Raw genomic sequence first — 16,392 nt, 5'->3', positions numbered from 1 at the left:
CTTCTCATTAGGCCCCTCCTCTTTTTTTGTTTGTTTGTTTGTTTTCAAGACAGGGTTTCTCTGTATAACCCTAGCTGTCCTGGAACTCACTTTGTAGACCAGGCTGGACTCGAACTCAGAAATCCGCCTGCTTCTGCCTCTCGAGTGTTGGGATTAAAGGCATGCGCCACCATGCCTGGTTAGTCCCCTCCTCTTAAAGGTCGCACAATGTGGCAACCTTTTTACACTGGGGACCAAGAACATGAACTTTTAGGGGGCACACCAGCTGTCTCAAACTATAGCTAGAGGAGGCAGCATCAAAGACCCTATTCGTTACATTTATTTATTTGTGTGTGTGTGTGTGTATCAGAGAACAACTTGCTGGAGTTGATTCTCTCCTTCCACTTCATAGGTCCTAGGGATTGAACTCAGGTCTTCAGGCTTGGTGGCAGGTGTCTTTACCTAATGAACCCTCTTTCTGGCCCAATACTCTTATGTATAAGAGTCACGCAGAGCAAGGGAAGAAAAGCAGGAGCCTTTGGAGCTGAAGCAGCCACTGTGGGCATACAGGCAGGGGGTGCTGGCTTTCCTCTGTTCTGTTTCAGGTACCACCACCAGTGATAGTGTGGACAGTACAGATCTCAGCACTGGTAGGAAGTCACAGCCTGAAATCTCAGCCCAGTTTGGGCCCCAGACTTCAGGCATCTTCCTTGCTTGGCCTCCAGTGCTGGTCCTGGGAATGAGTCACAGGTTCTAAAAATAAAGTGGAGGGAGCTTTGAAACTTTGTGCTTCCTTTTTAAGCCAGCTGTGCTTGCCTAGGGATCCCCCCGGCTGCTGGGTGTGGGTGTCAGGAAAGGCTTGGGGGCCTCTGCCTGCCAGCAGCTGCTGGGGGCTCTTTCCCCATTAGCAAGCAACAGCATGTGCTGGCCCCTGTGCAGACTCAGCCCTGTGCACTGGGAAGCTGGGATGGTCCCTGCCCACAGTGGCTCCATACTGTACCGAATGGAGAACTCCATGTGGGGAAACAGCTACCATATGGGAGGAGTCTTGGGCTGTACACAGCAGCAGGGTGCCAGGGAAGCACACCCACACAGGGAGGGAAGGGGAGGACTACAGTTCTGAGAGGCAGATGGGTAAGGGACTGATGCCCTGTGCCAAATATGCAGGGTAAGCAAAGCCTGAAAACCAGAGGATTAGATCAAGAAGCGACCCTCAGCAGGGAATCTTAGATAACTCACCACCATCACCATAACAACAATCACCTGGGCAGAGTCCTGGCCATCCTGTGGCTTTGACTCTCCAAAGCTGAGGCTCAGAAACACAGCCAACCAGCTTCCCAGGGAATTCATCTGTTTCCCAGAGCTTGGGCATGCTGATCTTAACACTGCATACATGGAGGAGAGGTGAGAGATATACAATACCAAAGCGGGTTGGATCCAAACTGTGAGAGATTTGATGGTTGCCTAGGAGTTTGAACAGTAGTGCACACGCAGGCAGGACAGAGCTATCAGGGACTTAGGGGCTGGGGAGCAGGAGACAAGTGCCTTAGGTCTGGATTGAGAATGAGCACTGGGAGCCATGAGGGTGACTGGCTGATGAGGGGGCTGGACTACTGCAGTGGTGTGAGAAAGGGTTAGGGGGGTCCGAGAGAGTTGCAGGGAGAGGATTTGACTAGGTGTCCCTTAGATTCAGGAGGGAACCCTGAAATAATTACAGGAGACACATGTAGAGTGTAAGAGAATAGAGGGGAAGGAGGGAGGGAGGAGGAAGAAGAAAGATGGAATGGTGAAAGAATATAAGAAGAGGAGGGAGGGGAGGAGGGAGAGGAGCAGCAGGAGGAGGAAGATGGATGGAAGCTAGCTGGCAGGAGGAAGGAGATAAGTAGATAGATGTGCAGGACCTGTGTGGAGTTGGCTGGCTCTGTGGAGGAGGCTGCAGCCTGCAGGGTGGCCTCACGGCCTCCACTTTCCATCTAAAGCCATCTGCCAGGGAAATTGCTTCTGTGGAGCTCTGGATGCTGTTCAGTACTCCAGCTGATGAGCGAGGCCCACACACATGGGGGAGGACTCTCTACTCAAAGTCTCCAAGTATGAGTGTGAATCATATCCCAGAACTCCCGTGGCTCTGGCAGGTTGACACATGAAACTCAGCAGCGTGGGAGCAGCCTTGTTCTTGTCTTTGCAGCACATGTATGTGGGCATGGATTTTCCGGGAGGGGCCTGTAGATGCACATCTTGGGGTGTGCCTAGTTCTGATGGAGGGTGGGTGGATCCATGGCCTGTCTCTGCTGCATGATCTCCAAGGTTATTGTGAATCTCAGGGGATTTGAGATCCTCCAGAGACATGGCTTATGCCGAGGTTGTGCTGTGTGTTGTATTTTATTCATTTAGAGATAGGGTCTCACTATGTAGCCCCCGTCTGAACTTGTACTTCATGTATAGACTAGGTTGGCCTTGAACTCACAAGACTCTGTTCGCTTCTGCCTCCCAAGTGGTGGAATTAAAGGTGTGCGCCACCAGGCCTGGGCCTTATTTTTGCTTTCCTTCCAGTGTGTGCCTGCCTGCCTGTGTGAGAAGTGCATCCACATGAGTGCTGGTGTCCACAGAGCTGGAGTTACAGACAGCGGCAAGCTGCCCCATGTGAGTACTGGGAACTGAACTCTGGTCCTCTGTGAGAGCATCAAGAGTTCCAACCCCTGAGCCAACCCTCCAGCCCTGTGGACCTTTTAGGATGTCTTGCTTGCCTGAGCCCAGTGGCTGCCAGGCAGCCTCACTGTCACTTCCCCCACCAGCAGGGGTCGCTCTAGAGAATCTGCTTTGCCTGGCTGTATTTCCCTTGCTCCTGTGTTCCTGGGCTGGAGGATGCTCGCTTTGCCACATGCTCCTACCAGCCTTCCAAATAGGTTTGACTGAGTAGGGAAAGTCTCAAGACATAAGGGCTTCCCGTCTCTAGTCCAGTGGGCTGAGTTGCCATTCATAAGCTGTGACTTACCCCTCAGAGGCCAACCATCTGTCTCATGGCAATCTGCCCAGCACTAGATTCTGGATCATCAATGGCAAGGGGTCTGTGGACAGTGACCTTGAGGCTTGGCAGGTCATGGCAAGAGCTAGATACAGACAGGATTTTCACCTCTGAGGACAGTCCCAGAGCAAAAGCTGACAGCCACCTGGATGGTCCAGTACCTTTTGAAAACCACAATGTTCAGGGCAGCATCCCTTTGCTGACTGCCCAATTAATTGTTCTTCAGCAATTGGTTCTTCCCTGGAGCTCAGAGACAGCCCGGAGCTGGCTGCAGTCCTCAGTAACTAGTAGGTACCAGGCTGCAGGTGACCTGGCAGTGAAGGTTCTTGTCCTCCTTTTAACACTAGGCCAGTATTTTCAGAGCACTGGGAGGCCAAAAGGACACAGAGGGTCAAAGAGCTGTGGAGACACAGCAGGGGCCAGCAGGTTTTCACTGTGATCTGAGCCTGGCCTCAGAACTACAGAGAGTTTCTGGTGTTGGCAGGGCTTTCCTGGTGAAGTTGGGATGCAGGGCTCACACCTGAAGAGTGAGCCCCTGATGAGCAGGAGGGGGGAATGTTCCCCTTAGGTGGAGGCAGTTGGAAGGGGGAGTGCTCTCTGTGGGCAGGGACAGCTGGAGGGGGGGTGTTCCCACTAGGCAAAGGCAGCTAGAGGGAGGAGTGCTCCCCATGGGTAGAGGCAGCTGGAGAGAGAAGACCTAGAATGTGGTCAGCATAGAGATCATGACAAGCCAAGCAAGGTCTGGCTGTCCTCAGCTTGTCAGAAGGAGGGCTGAATCACGCACTGTCACCCGTACCACTAGCTTCCTATTAAGTATGCTGCTACACTCCCAGGGTCTTCTGAAGCTCTGTGCCCAGCTCCTCCATCTTGGCATTGTCCCTCCCCCATGGGTAGAGCTGGTGCTGCTGTAGCTGCCATGTGAAGAATGGCTACAGTGTGGGCTTGAGTCATGCATTGGAAGGGGTCCCATTTTGCTCTTACTCTTGCCTCGGGTCAGGAGCCAATCCTTCCATGGATGGTCAAAGGCACAGTGCCACTGTTTGCTTTCTAAAAACGATTTTTACTTTTAAAGTGTGTGTGAATAGAGGGGAGGGGGATGCCTGTGAGCATAGGTGCCTTAGAGGCTACGGTGTCAGGCAGCTCAGGCTGGCTTCAAACTCACCATAAAGCCTATAATGACTTCTCTTGCCTGTGCCTTCAAATGTCAGGATTACAGACACAGGACTACCATACCTGGTGTGTGCTGGGCTGGGAATGGGACCCAGAGCTTCAGCCTTGCTAGACAGTCACTGTGCCACCAAGCCACACCCCAGCCCCTCCTCCAGACGTTTCTTTTTCCTGAAAAGCCTCTGGTCTCACAGCTGGTTTTCTGTTTGTTGTTTTAGTCTCTGCCTCTGGATGCTTTTTAGAAGCTCCTTTTTAAGGAGGGGCCTTGGCTGTCAGCTCCTGACAGCCTGGCACCTGTCAAATGATTGTGTCAGGAATCATAGAATGTTCAGGATGATTCTGGGGTTTCCTTGGTCTTCTCTCAGTGGGCTGGATCAGAGCTCAGAGGAGGGCCCTCAAGAGCGTTAGAGGGAAGGTCTGACTGCTGCTTGCCACATTTCTGGCAAGGTCCCTGGCCCTCTGCCATCATTCTCCAGTACAGAAGCCTTCTGTGATGCCTTTCCTACGTACCCTCCCCCACTTCCTAGCTGCTACCATGTGAGCCACTGAGGTGACGGTGTTGGGGTTTGCATGGTCTCCCTGCCCTCTTCCCACCCTATCTGTAATGGGTGGTCCTCACAGTCGCCCTTCCATCACCTTGCCTGAGGTCGAAAAGGAGGACCATGTGTCATTGTCACTCCTTCCATCCTTCCTTTCATTCCGTCTGTTTGTCCGTCTGTCTGCCCACAAGCCTATCTTGCCTTTCCCCAGTTCTTGCTACCAGCTTATTTCACCACTGCCATTGCCCCCCCACCTCCCACCCCCCCATGACTCACTCCCCCACCCAACCCCTGCCAGCAGTATTATCACAGCAGAGGCCTTAGCTGTGACCTTGTCCTGATACTACCCCTGTGAGACAGAAAGGTTAAAGCTCATGTGAGAAGGCAACATCACCTACCAGCTGGAGCCTCGACAGAGCTCAGCTGGACCCTCTTCCGGGCTCAGCCTCCTGTTCTAGTCCTGTGGGCTCTCTCAGCCACTCCCTGCACTCCCCTCTGCAGTGGTCTCCTCCTACCCTCCCACATTGCCTGTCTTTTACTGTCTAGTAGTCAGAGTTGATCACAGGATCTTTTTCCAAGGAGCTAGGAGTGAGTTGGCCAGGCTGACTAGGGTAAGTGACCCTCTATAGGCTCCACAGCCCTGAACCAAGTCCCGTTCTGTTGTGACATTGCTTGCCTGAGCTTTGAATTATAAACTACCTGTGAATCACGGAGAGTTCTTACTAATAGTTAGAATCCACGAGATGCCTAGATACCTGTTGAAAAGAGGAGGGAGGGGGAGGGAAGGAGAAGAGGGAAGGAGAGAGGGGATAGGAAGGAAGGACAGAAGAAAGAAAGAAAGAAAGAAAGAAAGAAAGAAAGAAAGAAAGAAAGAAAGAAAGAAAGGAAGGAAGGAAGGAAGGAAGGAAGGAAGGACTGGGGAGGTGGCTCAGCTGTAAAAGTGCTGCATGAGGACCGGTGTTGGATCTCCAACCTTCATGTAAAAAGCTCCCCCAGTGCTAGGGAGGAGAGACAGGTGGATTCCTGGGACTCAATGGCAAGGCAGCCTCTCCAAATCAGTGAGCCCCAAGGTCAATAAACTCCTCAACAGATAAGGCAGAGGGCCTTCGAGATGCTCAGCGGGTAAAGGGGCTTGCCAACCAAGCCTAATGACCTGAGTTCCTTACCCAGGAGCCACGGTAGGAGGAAAGAAGTGACTCCCAAAAGTTGTCTTCTGACCCCCACTCCCATCTCTCTCTCTCTCTCTCTCTCTCTCTCTCTCTCTCACACACACACACACACACACACACACACACGCACACACACACACACACCAGTAATAAAGACAATACATGTAAGGAAAAATGGGATGTGACTGAAGACAGATGATGATGCCCTCTAGCCTCCACGGGCACCTGTGCACACCGGCACACGCATGCTGTCTGCACATGTGTAGACACACACACGAAAGAAGCAAAAAAGGAGGGAAAAGGGAAGGGAAAAGAAAGAGGAGTGGAGGACAGCCGACCAGGGGGAGGTGCTGCAACCCAGGAGCAGAGGCACATCCCTGCTGCCACCTGTGCAGCTAGACATCTGAGCCCGTGGGAGCCATGCCTGGCACGCCGGACGCAAACAGAGCTGCCCTCTTTGGCTGTAACTCCTTATTCCAACTCCAGCCTTTCCCTCCAGTGGAAACCCAAGACCAGCTGGGACAAGGGGTGGCAGATGTCTATGAAAGGGATGTCTGCCTTGGCAGATAAGAGCTTACAGACAATGGGCCTGCTTCTGTGGGAACTCTCTCCTATCAGGCAGGGCAGGACATAGCCTGACCCTCACTCTGGCTCTGCTACTAGGTGCCATGTTTATGGGTGGCATTTCTGTGGGCTGAGGACCACCAGTAGCAGCCCATTTTCTGTTGACCCCAGCACAGGGCCAACCTTGCACGGCTGTATGCCAGTCCCCAGAGTGAGACAGAGACATTGAAACACAGGTGACAAGGTAGCTCACTTGTACCTTCCTCATGTCTCCTGGTGACAGCAGCTCTAGGCCTGGCTGTCAGTCATGCTTTGAGCATATGTTCATAGGAAGAGAGGTGAGCACTGCAGAGTATGTGTCCCTGAGGTACCTGGGGCACCATGCTATACCCGCATGCACTCCACTCCTTAGAAACGGACTCTGTGAGGCGACATGTGTGTGAGGAGCCATGTGCTCTGCCAGACCATCGAAAATACCAAGCTCCTGGTGGGGGTGGCCTGTCTTACACCAAGGGTTGCTAAGTCCTCCTTGCTTCAGTTAATGGCTGAGGACACTAGGGTCCCTGGCTAGGCTCCAGGACAACTGGTATCTAGGATCTAGCTTTCCCCCTTTATGTTTTGACCCCCAGAAGCTGGAAGCTCAGATGTCAGGTACCAGCAGTCTCTGATTTGCTGTCTTTCCCAGGTGCCCTAGTGCTGCTCTGCAGGTTCCCACAAGGTCTTGGCCCCAGATGGGAGGGAGAGGAAGTTCCCCACCAGTAAAGAGGGCTTCTTGGCTGTTCTCTCTAGATAGTGCTGCCCATAGTAGGGACAGACCTTCTCCACATAACCACTAGTTCATATGCCAGCCTTCCCAGAGTCATCTTCAGGGACAAACCAGAAGTCACATTGAGTCACTAGCTCCCACGGTGCACCTCTGTCCAGTCAAGCTGACCCTAGTTGGATGAGGAGGGGAAGTCTGCTTAGGGGCTGATGTCTCCACCATGGCCAAGTTTGAACCTTGGGTGAGATTGTGGCTGGGTCAGCATAGGAGGTCCATTCACATCCCTGCTCTAGAGTCTCCTTGCATTTAGGGGAGACGATAGAGTCCCTGAGACCTGTTGGAAGCCATCAGACTTCTGTCTCCTTGAGAAACACCACACAGATGCGTGATTGTCATGTGTCCTTTGAAGATGCTCCTCTGCTCTCTGAAGCTCACCAGTGAGAGACGAGAGCTTTCCATGTTGGGGTGAATCAAAAGACATGTGGTTAGCTTGAATGGAGTACATTCCCATAGCCCAGACTTCGAGCTCTGGACCTGGTCCCCAGAACAAGATCCCACAGGCTGTATCCAGGTGCATGAACAGATGGGGTGCATGAATAAGCATCGGGGAGAACTCTTCTCTGCACTGAGAGAGCAGTGGATGATTGAGTTAGAAGTCACATTCGTAGCCAGTAGAGTAATTCAGGTAAGAATCATAGCCACGGAGAGTTGTGAACTCTGCTGGGAAAGTGTAAGAAGTCTTTAATACTCGGTGTGTGTGTGTGTGTGTGTGTGTGTGTTGTCTGGATATATGTACATTGTGTGTGGTGTGTGCATAAAGAGGCCGGAAGTTATTTGAGGATGTGTTTGTCTACTGCTCTCCACCTTGTTTGTGACAGGGTCTCTCACTGAGCCTGGAGCTCACTGATCTGGCAATGCTGGCCAGTCAGTGAGTCTCTGGAATCCACCTGCCTCTGTCCCCCAGTACTGGGCTGCAGGTATATACTGTCATGCCTGGCTTTGGTGTGGGTCCTGAGGATTTGAACTCAGGTCCTTATCCTTGTGCAACAATTCCTCCAGCTCTGAGGAGGTCTGGAGTCTTTAAATGCTCCCCCACATCTTCCTGGTTGAGTTAGCACATTCCAAGAGAAGATTGATGACTCCACAGGGGGAACACTCCCCTTCACAGTGGGAAACCCTCCCCAGCCCCTAGTGACTCCACAGGGGGAACACTCCCTAGTCTAGAGATCAAAGTTAGGGTCACTAGAAGTAGAACTAGCTAATGCCACATGCTCCTGATGGGGTATAGCTGGGAGTGGGGGCTGTCACTTCTGAGTGATATTCTTGTCAAAGACATCTTGTGTGGGTGGACACAAATTGAGGAACCACTCATTGCACAAGCATGAGGATGTGAGTTCAGATCCCCAGGACCCACACAAAAGCCAGGCGTGACAGTATGTACCTGCAGCCCAGCACTCGGGGACAGAGGCAGGTGGATCCCTGGAGACTCACTGACTGGCCAGCATAGCCAAAAACTGCACATTCCTCTTTTAAATGTTGACCTCATGAGAACAAGACAGGAGTCATTAGAAAACTGAGATAGGATCAGTGGTTGATCTTATTTTGAAATCAAAGGCTGTGAAGAACAGCATGGGGACCGTCAGAATAATCTGAGTGAGCACACTCCTTTGGAATCAAATATTAAGAGCAAACTTTCTGAGTCTAGTAAATACCCTTGCCCTCAGAAAGATACATGCTGGATTTGGTTGCTATGGATTGAGTTATGTCACCCTCTAAACCATGGATTCCCACACTTATATATTGAAGCCCTGTCTTCCAAATTCACATTAGTGAACATATTAGTGGTATCTGAGGGGCAGTCTTTGGGAAGTAATTAGGCTATGGTCATCATCTGTGTCTGCTTTTGTGGACAGGTAGTACCAGGCTCCATAGAGCCATCTTCCAAGTCTGCCAGACTAGATGCTGCACACCGTCCCCCATATCCAGGGGTCCCTCCCGCCACTCTGCTAATAACAATCTTTTAGCCTCCCTTGGCCTCCTCTCTGTCCCCACACCTTCACACAAAAGTTGGGTTCCTTAACTGCTGTGTACACTGATGTGTGGTTCAGGGGGCTCTGACAAGTGTCACTGCAGGAGAGCTACCCACTTTTGCTTCCCCATTGGTGCAGAAACAGTTACCCAACTCCAGTTCCACTTGGAGGTTCTTCCCAATCTTTTTTGTTTTTTACAAGACTTAAAAATGGGCACACTTCAAAGATATAGGTACCCTGAAGAGTTCTGGGCTCACTTTTTTGCAGTCGGATTGCAATGTCCCCAGCTTTCTACCCTGCCAGTAGGTTTATGCCAGTAGGTTAACAGAAATCTACAGTTTCAGAGCACTCGTGGGCTTCTCATTGGCTGCAGGTAGGTTTCCTTCACAGCCTTAGCAAGCTGACCCCTGCTGTGTGCTGCCCAGCTGCAGATGGGAGAGCTGAGCTGTCTCCTGTGAACACCTCACTGTGCAGCTCGACAGCTGGACTGGTATTGCGTTATCAGCAGGCTCATCATATATTACTGGCGAGATCTGGCCACATGATGTCATTCATTGTGTGCTGTAACCTTTCAATCTGTGTTAGTTCTCTGATTGATCTCGAATCTCCGCATTTTTGCAGGGACCGGCTGGCGAGCTCGTATGTCTAACTAGGTCTCCCCTTTCATCTTTCACTCCACCATATCCAGATTCTCCACAAATTGCCTTTGTTCATGGATAAGCCAGGCCACCCCTCCCTTTTAACAGCAAACAGTCTTGGTTCAGAAATGGAATATTTTCAGCCATGAATTTCAGGATTTTTTTTCTTCATTTCCCCACCTAATTCAATAAACAGACCCCTTATCTACAGCAGCTCTCAACAGAGTGGACTCATGCCCCTGAACTGTGATGGCTCCAAATGTAGTTTTAGTCTTTAATGTTTTCTGATGGTTTCCAGAGCAGCCTTTTATTTTCCAGGGGATGCACTGGTGACGCTGGCTCTGCCCAAGGACTGATCTTCTCTCCCAGGTCAGGATGGGGTTAGAGGGTCAGAGTTGTGGTTCCACCATCCAAAATGTAAAATTAAGTCTTGACATCATCAGAGTGGCTTGAACCCTTTCCTTCTGGGTGAGAACATGAATGTCTCTGACGTCTGACACAGTTTCTCACACTTCTTCGTGTGCGCTGGGTTCTTAGTGAAAAAAAAAAAAACATAGTATTATCTCCTGTATTGATCTCACAGAGATCTCTGTGGGGTTCCTAGACACCCAACACAGGAGCTTCTGTTCCAGTTTGGATTCTCCAGAAGAACCTTTAGCACTTTGAGAGCAAATGTCAAGTTGATTGAGTCTGAATTTAGCATTGATTTTGGTGAATCAGCATCTTCGGAGATAACCACAGGCTGACCTCATGGGGAGGGAGGAGTAGCTTGGTAAGGAAGTGCCTGGCACAGATGGAGCCTCCTGGGTGGGCAGCACCGATGGCCACTCTGTGGGGACATCACTGGCTGAGACTTGTCTAGTGCTTTCTCATATCTCTCTTTTTATGTTTGCTCCAATTTCGTGTGTATGTGTTTTTACACACATGCACGTCTGTGTGTGTTTACATGCATGTATATCTGTGGGTATGCATGTATGTGTGCATTTCTGTGTGTATATGTGTGCATATGCATGTGTGCACACATTTGTGTGTGTGTGTGTATATTAGGCATTTGTGTATGGTGTCAGATGTGTGTGCATGTATTATGCATCTGTGTGTGTGTATGTGCATGTATTATGCAGTGTGTGTATGTGTGTTCGTATGCTGCATCTCTGTGGGTGCAGGTGTAGACCTGGGTGGTGCAGTGTAGAGGTCAGAGCGCAGTTCCAGCTTCTCTCTTTATGTGCATTCCCCCTTTTGTGTGAGGTAGGTTCTCTCATTGAACTTAGCCAGGAACTTCACATAGGCCAGGCTATCTGCCCCCAGGCTTCTGGGGATATACTTCTCTCTGCCTTCCATCTTACTGGCACTAGGATTATAGGACAGAGTTGCCACACCCAGCTCTTTGTGTGGATGCTGGGGACACTTGCTTCCGTTCCTTGCTTGAGAATGATGCTTAGAGCATCTATGCTATCCTCAAATGAAGGGACCTTGACTTTTGAGTTCTGCAATGTCTGGAGCTGACTTATGGTCTATTGATGGTTGGTATGGTTTCCCACCATTTAGTGGTAGTGGGGGTTCCCCTGGGAAAAGTTGGAGGGTGGGCATGGTACATCTCTGGGCCCTCAACTCCTCTGCACAAACTGCCCCATATGCATTGACCCTAGGCTTGGGCTGCATTTCTGGGTGTTTCAAAGTGGCATGTGAGGGGGGTGGCAAAAAACACTGGCATCCTTGCTTGACTTTTCCTTCATTCAGGGAGAGGAGGGTCCAAGAGGACATGAATCTGAGTGGGGCGTGTTTGTGGGTCTGGTGAGTTTTGTGGAACACTGGACTGCCTACAGAGAAGGCCCCCACAGTGGTCCCATAAAAGGTGGTCCTGTCTTCTGACCAGTTCTTATGGTCGTGGTGTTGGGCTGTGCAGGTAGGCAGGAGATGAGAGGAGCCAGAGTTAGTCTGTAGCAAACCCGTCCAGATTCCACCTCTGTGACACTGTGAGTGACTCCATTCCTGAAGCCTGGACAGAATGGGAATTCTCCCTTCCTGGAATATACAGATACTCCTCGACTCTCATTGGGATCCCCTCCCAGAAGCCCACTTCAGGCTAAATGCACCAGGACTGGAAAGTGAGTCAAAATCTCTCACCCTCTCCCACCCCGTGGCCCCTGGCTGAAGTTGGGGTCACTCTGCTGTGCTGAAATGTGGGAGAAGTTCAGACTGCATATCTATCCCTGACCTGAAGAGACAGCAAACTCAAACCGCAAGTACACTTGTTTTGGGTTTTTTTGTTGTTGTTGTTTTATTTTGTTTTATTTTGCATAGGGTATCCTGTAGCTCACACTCACCACACACTAGGTTTGTAACCAAAGGTGACCCTAAACTTCTGATCCTCCTGCCTTCACCTCCCCAGTGCTGGAATGACAGGTATGTGCCACCATACTGGGTTTCTGCTGTGCTGAGGAAAGCCTTGTGCATTCTGGGCAGGCACTCTACCAACCAAGTCACATCCCCAGCCCTGAAATAGTTTCTATTGAATGAATGTTGCTTATGTACTGTGGGAGAGGAAGACAAAATGTCAAAACTTAGTAAGTCAGGATCTGTTTGAACTTTCTTTTCTTTTTTTAAGTGGGATGGAAAAATGGCTGAGTGATTCACATGATTGCTGCCCAACTGTAAGGAATGGACTTCAGGACCCCAGAAATCCATGGAAATGCCCCAAAGGTTGGGGCTAGCCTCAGAAGGTGGAGAAGGATTCCCAGAGCAAGACTAGCCAGCCACACAGGTGAGCTCTGGGTTTGATTGAGAGACCCTGCCTCAGTGACTAAGGTCAAAGAGTGGTTGAAGATGGTTCCCAACAGAAGCTTCAGGCTTCTATATGCGTCATGTACATGCATGCATGCATACACGTGTGCTAATGCAAAAACATGCACACACATATGCATATTACACACATACATGAAAAGTGACTTGGTTTAGGTAAATTTACTAGCTTGAGCCTCACAGCCAATGAGTGCCAGTGTGAGATATGAACTCAGGGTCCTGATCTAGTTTGGAACTCCCCTGCTAGTCACATATATTTATCCCTTCCTTGATGCCACATTTTAGTCTTACAGTGGCATTGGCTCATCCAGTTTCACAGATTAAGGCTCAGAATGCCCGGGGATTCACTCATTTGGGTCATAGCTTACAAAGGTTGGGTTAAAATTCAAACAGCTGGGCCTTTTCTTTTCTTTTTTCCCTTCCTTCCTTCCTTCCTTCCTTCCTTCCTTCCTTCCTTCCTTCCTTCCTTCCTTCCTTCCTCCCTCCCTCCCTCCCTCCCTCCCNCCTCCCTCCCTCCCTTCCTCCCTCCCTCCCCCTTTCTTTCTTTCTCTTTTAAGACAGGGCTCTCTCTGTAGTCCTGGATGTCCTGGAACTCACTACGCAGGCTAGGCTGTCCTCAAACTCACCTCTGCCTCCCAAGTGCTAGGATTAAAGGTGTGCACCACCATGCCCTGCCTGGACCTCTCTCTAGGGTGACCCTTGTTATCCTCAGTGAGGCCATTTCTGCTTGCCTTTCTATGTAGAATATTCTAGGATGCTGTATCCCTAGAAAAACAGCTACCACCAGGGACTAATCAGACACCTCCCACCCCCAACCTCCCCTGCCTCCAGCATTTCTCTCAACCCTGCTTGAAAAATGAATTACTGTGTTATGGGGAGCCTGAGACTATCTTATCTAGATGGGACAAATCCATTAGGGTTTGCAGCCCCTCTGCCACCCTCAGTGGGGTGACATCAGCCTGTCCTTGGTGTGATAAGGAGATGGGTGCACTTCACTAGACACCATGTCTCTGAGAGTAGCACCCAGGAATTAGTGGCTTATCTCACCATTTATCAACGCCCTCTGGGGGATGAGGCAATCCAACAAGAATCACATTGCCTTGGAGCCTGGGTTTCTCCTGCTTCCCACCCACCCACCAGGGACACGCAGGGACCAGGGTGCTACAGGGAGTCAGCAGAGAGGCTCCAGCAGCTGGGTTTTGATGACCATGTCCCTGATCCTTGTGGCTGCCATCTACTGAGCACAGAGTAAAGAGACCCTTTCCCTAGAATACCTGAGAATGAGATATTGCACTTGAGGATTGGTGGGGGAAGGGTAGGCTCAGGGAAAGTTCTAGAATCCTACTGAGATGCCAGAGTAGGTGGCAGCTCCCAAAGACAGTGGCATCCATGGTTCTCCTAATGCACCAGCACTTTTTGCCACACTAAGCTTATAGTTTCTGTTGAGCAAATCTCCTATGTTGAGCAAATCTTCCTCTGAGTTCAGGCAGACCCATGTCACTCTGATGAAGCAGTTGGCAGAATGGCTACTGATAGCTTCTAAGTCACAGTCAGTTAAGGTCATATGGTGTCCATCTAGCCTCTCTGTTCTGAATCCAATCCACCATATTGTGAGGGAGTTCAAGCTAAAAAAGGCCACATAGCTCAGCAAGACACTCAGAGATGACAGCCTCAGCTGTGGATGTGGACCAGCTTTGGGGTGGTTCCACCCAGGCTTGAGTCCTTTGTGTGAGATGCTAGATGCGGTGAAACAGACATACTCGTCACCTCCTGTGTAAATGAGTTCAATGATGTAAAACCAAGTCCTTTTTGTTTCCTCTAAAGATGATATTTGACCATTCTGCCTCCACAGCATACTATTTTATTTGTTTAAATTTAAATTTAACTGGGCAGTGGTGGCGCATGCCTTTAATTCCAGCACTCAGGAGGCGGAGGCAGGCAGATCTCTTGAGTTCGAGACCAGCTTACAGAGTGAGTTCTAGGACAACTAGAGCTACACAGGGAAACTTGGTATTGAAAAACAAAAACAAAAACAAACAAATAAAATTAAAATTTATATGTATGGGTGTTTTGTCTGCATGTGTGTGCCTGGTGCCCTCAGAAGCCAGGGGAAGACATTGAATCGCTTGGAACTGGAGTTATAGACAGTGAGCTGCCCTATGGGTTCTGGATACCTGAGTCTTTTGCAAGAGCATTCAGTGCTCTGAGCTGCTGACTGCTCTCTCTCGCTCTCTTGTCTCTTGAAGAATCAAGTAGTTCCCATCCTTGTCTCTGTGAGTGTGGCACTATTTGGAACAGCGAGTCTGCGTATGTGCCTGAGCTGTGTCATCCTGGATTACCTAGGCTGATGACAAGTGCCCATCTGAGAAAAGGAAGTGGATGGCTTCCATCTGAAAGGACCACCATATGGTCTCGTGCTGAGTGCTCAGTGGTACTGTTTTGTAGCTGGTGGACATGTTGAAAATGGGCACTGAGGAAGAGGTCCCTGGGGCATGCCTCTGAATGTAACAGTGAGTCTGTGGTTCTGTCCTCACACTCTGCTTCCTGTCCATCATAGGATGAGACACCCCTCCCCTACTCCTCTACTCCCACCATGGTGATGTCGAGAACATGAACGGGACCCTCTGAGACTGTGAACCAGAAGAGACCCTTCCAGTGGAGAGACGCTTCAGTCAGCAAAGCACTGGCTGTGTGAGCTTGAGGAAGGGCCTGAGTTCCATCTGCAGCTCCTATGTATAGCAAGCCAGAAAGGTGGCGTGTGTGTATGACCCCAGCATTAGGGAGGTGGGGATGGGTGGATGCTGGGGGCTCTCTGGATAGCTTGATTTTTGAGACAAGATCTCTTAGCAAACCTGGAACTCACTTTTTGACTAGACTGGCCAGTGGATGGGGGTCTGCCTGTGTCAAGATCCAACACTAGGATTTACAGCCGTATATCACATCATCCAGCTTTTAAGTCGTGTTGAGGATTTGAACTCAGGTCCTTGTGCTTGCCCACTGAGCCATCTCCCAGGCTTCAAATTGGGGTACTATCTGTCATCCTCATGTTCAGTTTCTCTTGTTGGTTGGCAGGCCTGCCTCAAATCATGGATCATGGGCACCCAATTGGAGGTTGAGTTCCAGGCTGAGAGTAGACCTTCAGTGACGTCGGGTTTGAGTGTGGGTGTCATTTCTGAGTGTCATTTCTATTTGCTTTGAAATCGGTCAGTTACTAATCCTTTGCAGATCAGAGAGTTGACAGGTATCAGAGAACGGTGTCTTGAAATGGCTGCGCAGGTCAGTTGGATGAGGCTGAGAGCCACTGGCAGCACAGCTGATCACAGACTGTAAATACCTGGTGTCTGTGACACAAGGCTGCTGCCACTGCTGGCCTCATGTTCACAGACAGTGCCAGATGGGAGGGAGGAATGGGTGGGAGGGGTGGCCATTTGTCTTGATTCTTGCATGAAGTTCCCTTTTTTTCTTAGGGAAAGGATCCATCTGGTAATCAGATTGCAAGCCAAGATAGCTGCTTTGGGGTCATGGGACCTCCAATTGATGTGTCCTGTCAACCACACAGCTCCCCCCCCCCAAGTTGCTCTGGTTGCCAGGCTTGCCTCCACAAATGAAAGTCATCAGGAGGGTGCTTGCCTCCTTGTAGAAGCTTCCAGAGATGCTGTGGGAGAGTCTGCTTTTCATCTTCTTCTCAGCTTCAGCTCCATGAATCCGGCTCCCACCTTGTA

The 16,392-nt window shown here is 50.3% G+C and overlaps 1 long non-coding RNA gene across 1 annotated transcript; it reads left to right on the top strand.

Moving 5' to 3' along the window:
* The first annotated feature begins 1,139 nt into the window (after positions 1-1,139).
* Positions 1,140-16,056, top strand: LOC115031562. The gene is made up of 4 exons (XR_003837236.1): positions 1,140-1,383; positions 2,530-2,619; positions 12,477-12,632; positions 15,228-16,056. It is a non-coding gene; the product is annotated as an uncharacterized LOC115031562 (long non-coding RNA).
* Positions 16,057-16,392: the final 336 nt, after the last annotated feature.

Source organism: Mus caroli, chromosome 7 (genome assembly GCF_900094665.2).
Source record: "Mus caroli chromosome 7, CAROLI_EIJ_v1.1, whole genome shotgun sequence".
NCBI lineage: Eukaryota > Metazoa > Chordata > Mammalia > Rodentia > Muridae > Mus > Mus caroli.
Note: the sequence above shows the minus strand (reverse complement) of the source record. Positions and strands in the feature narration are given on the sequence as shown.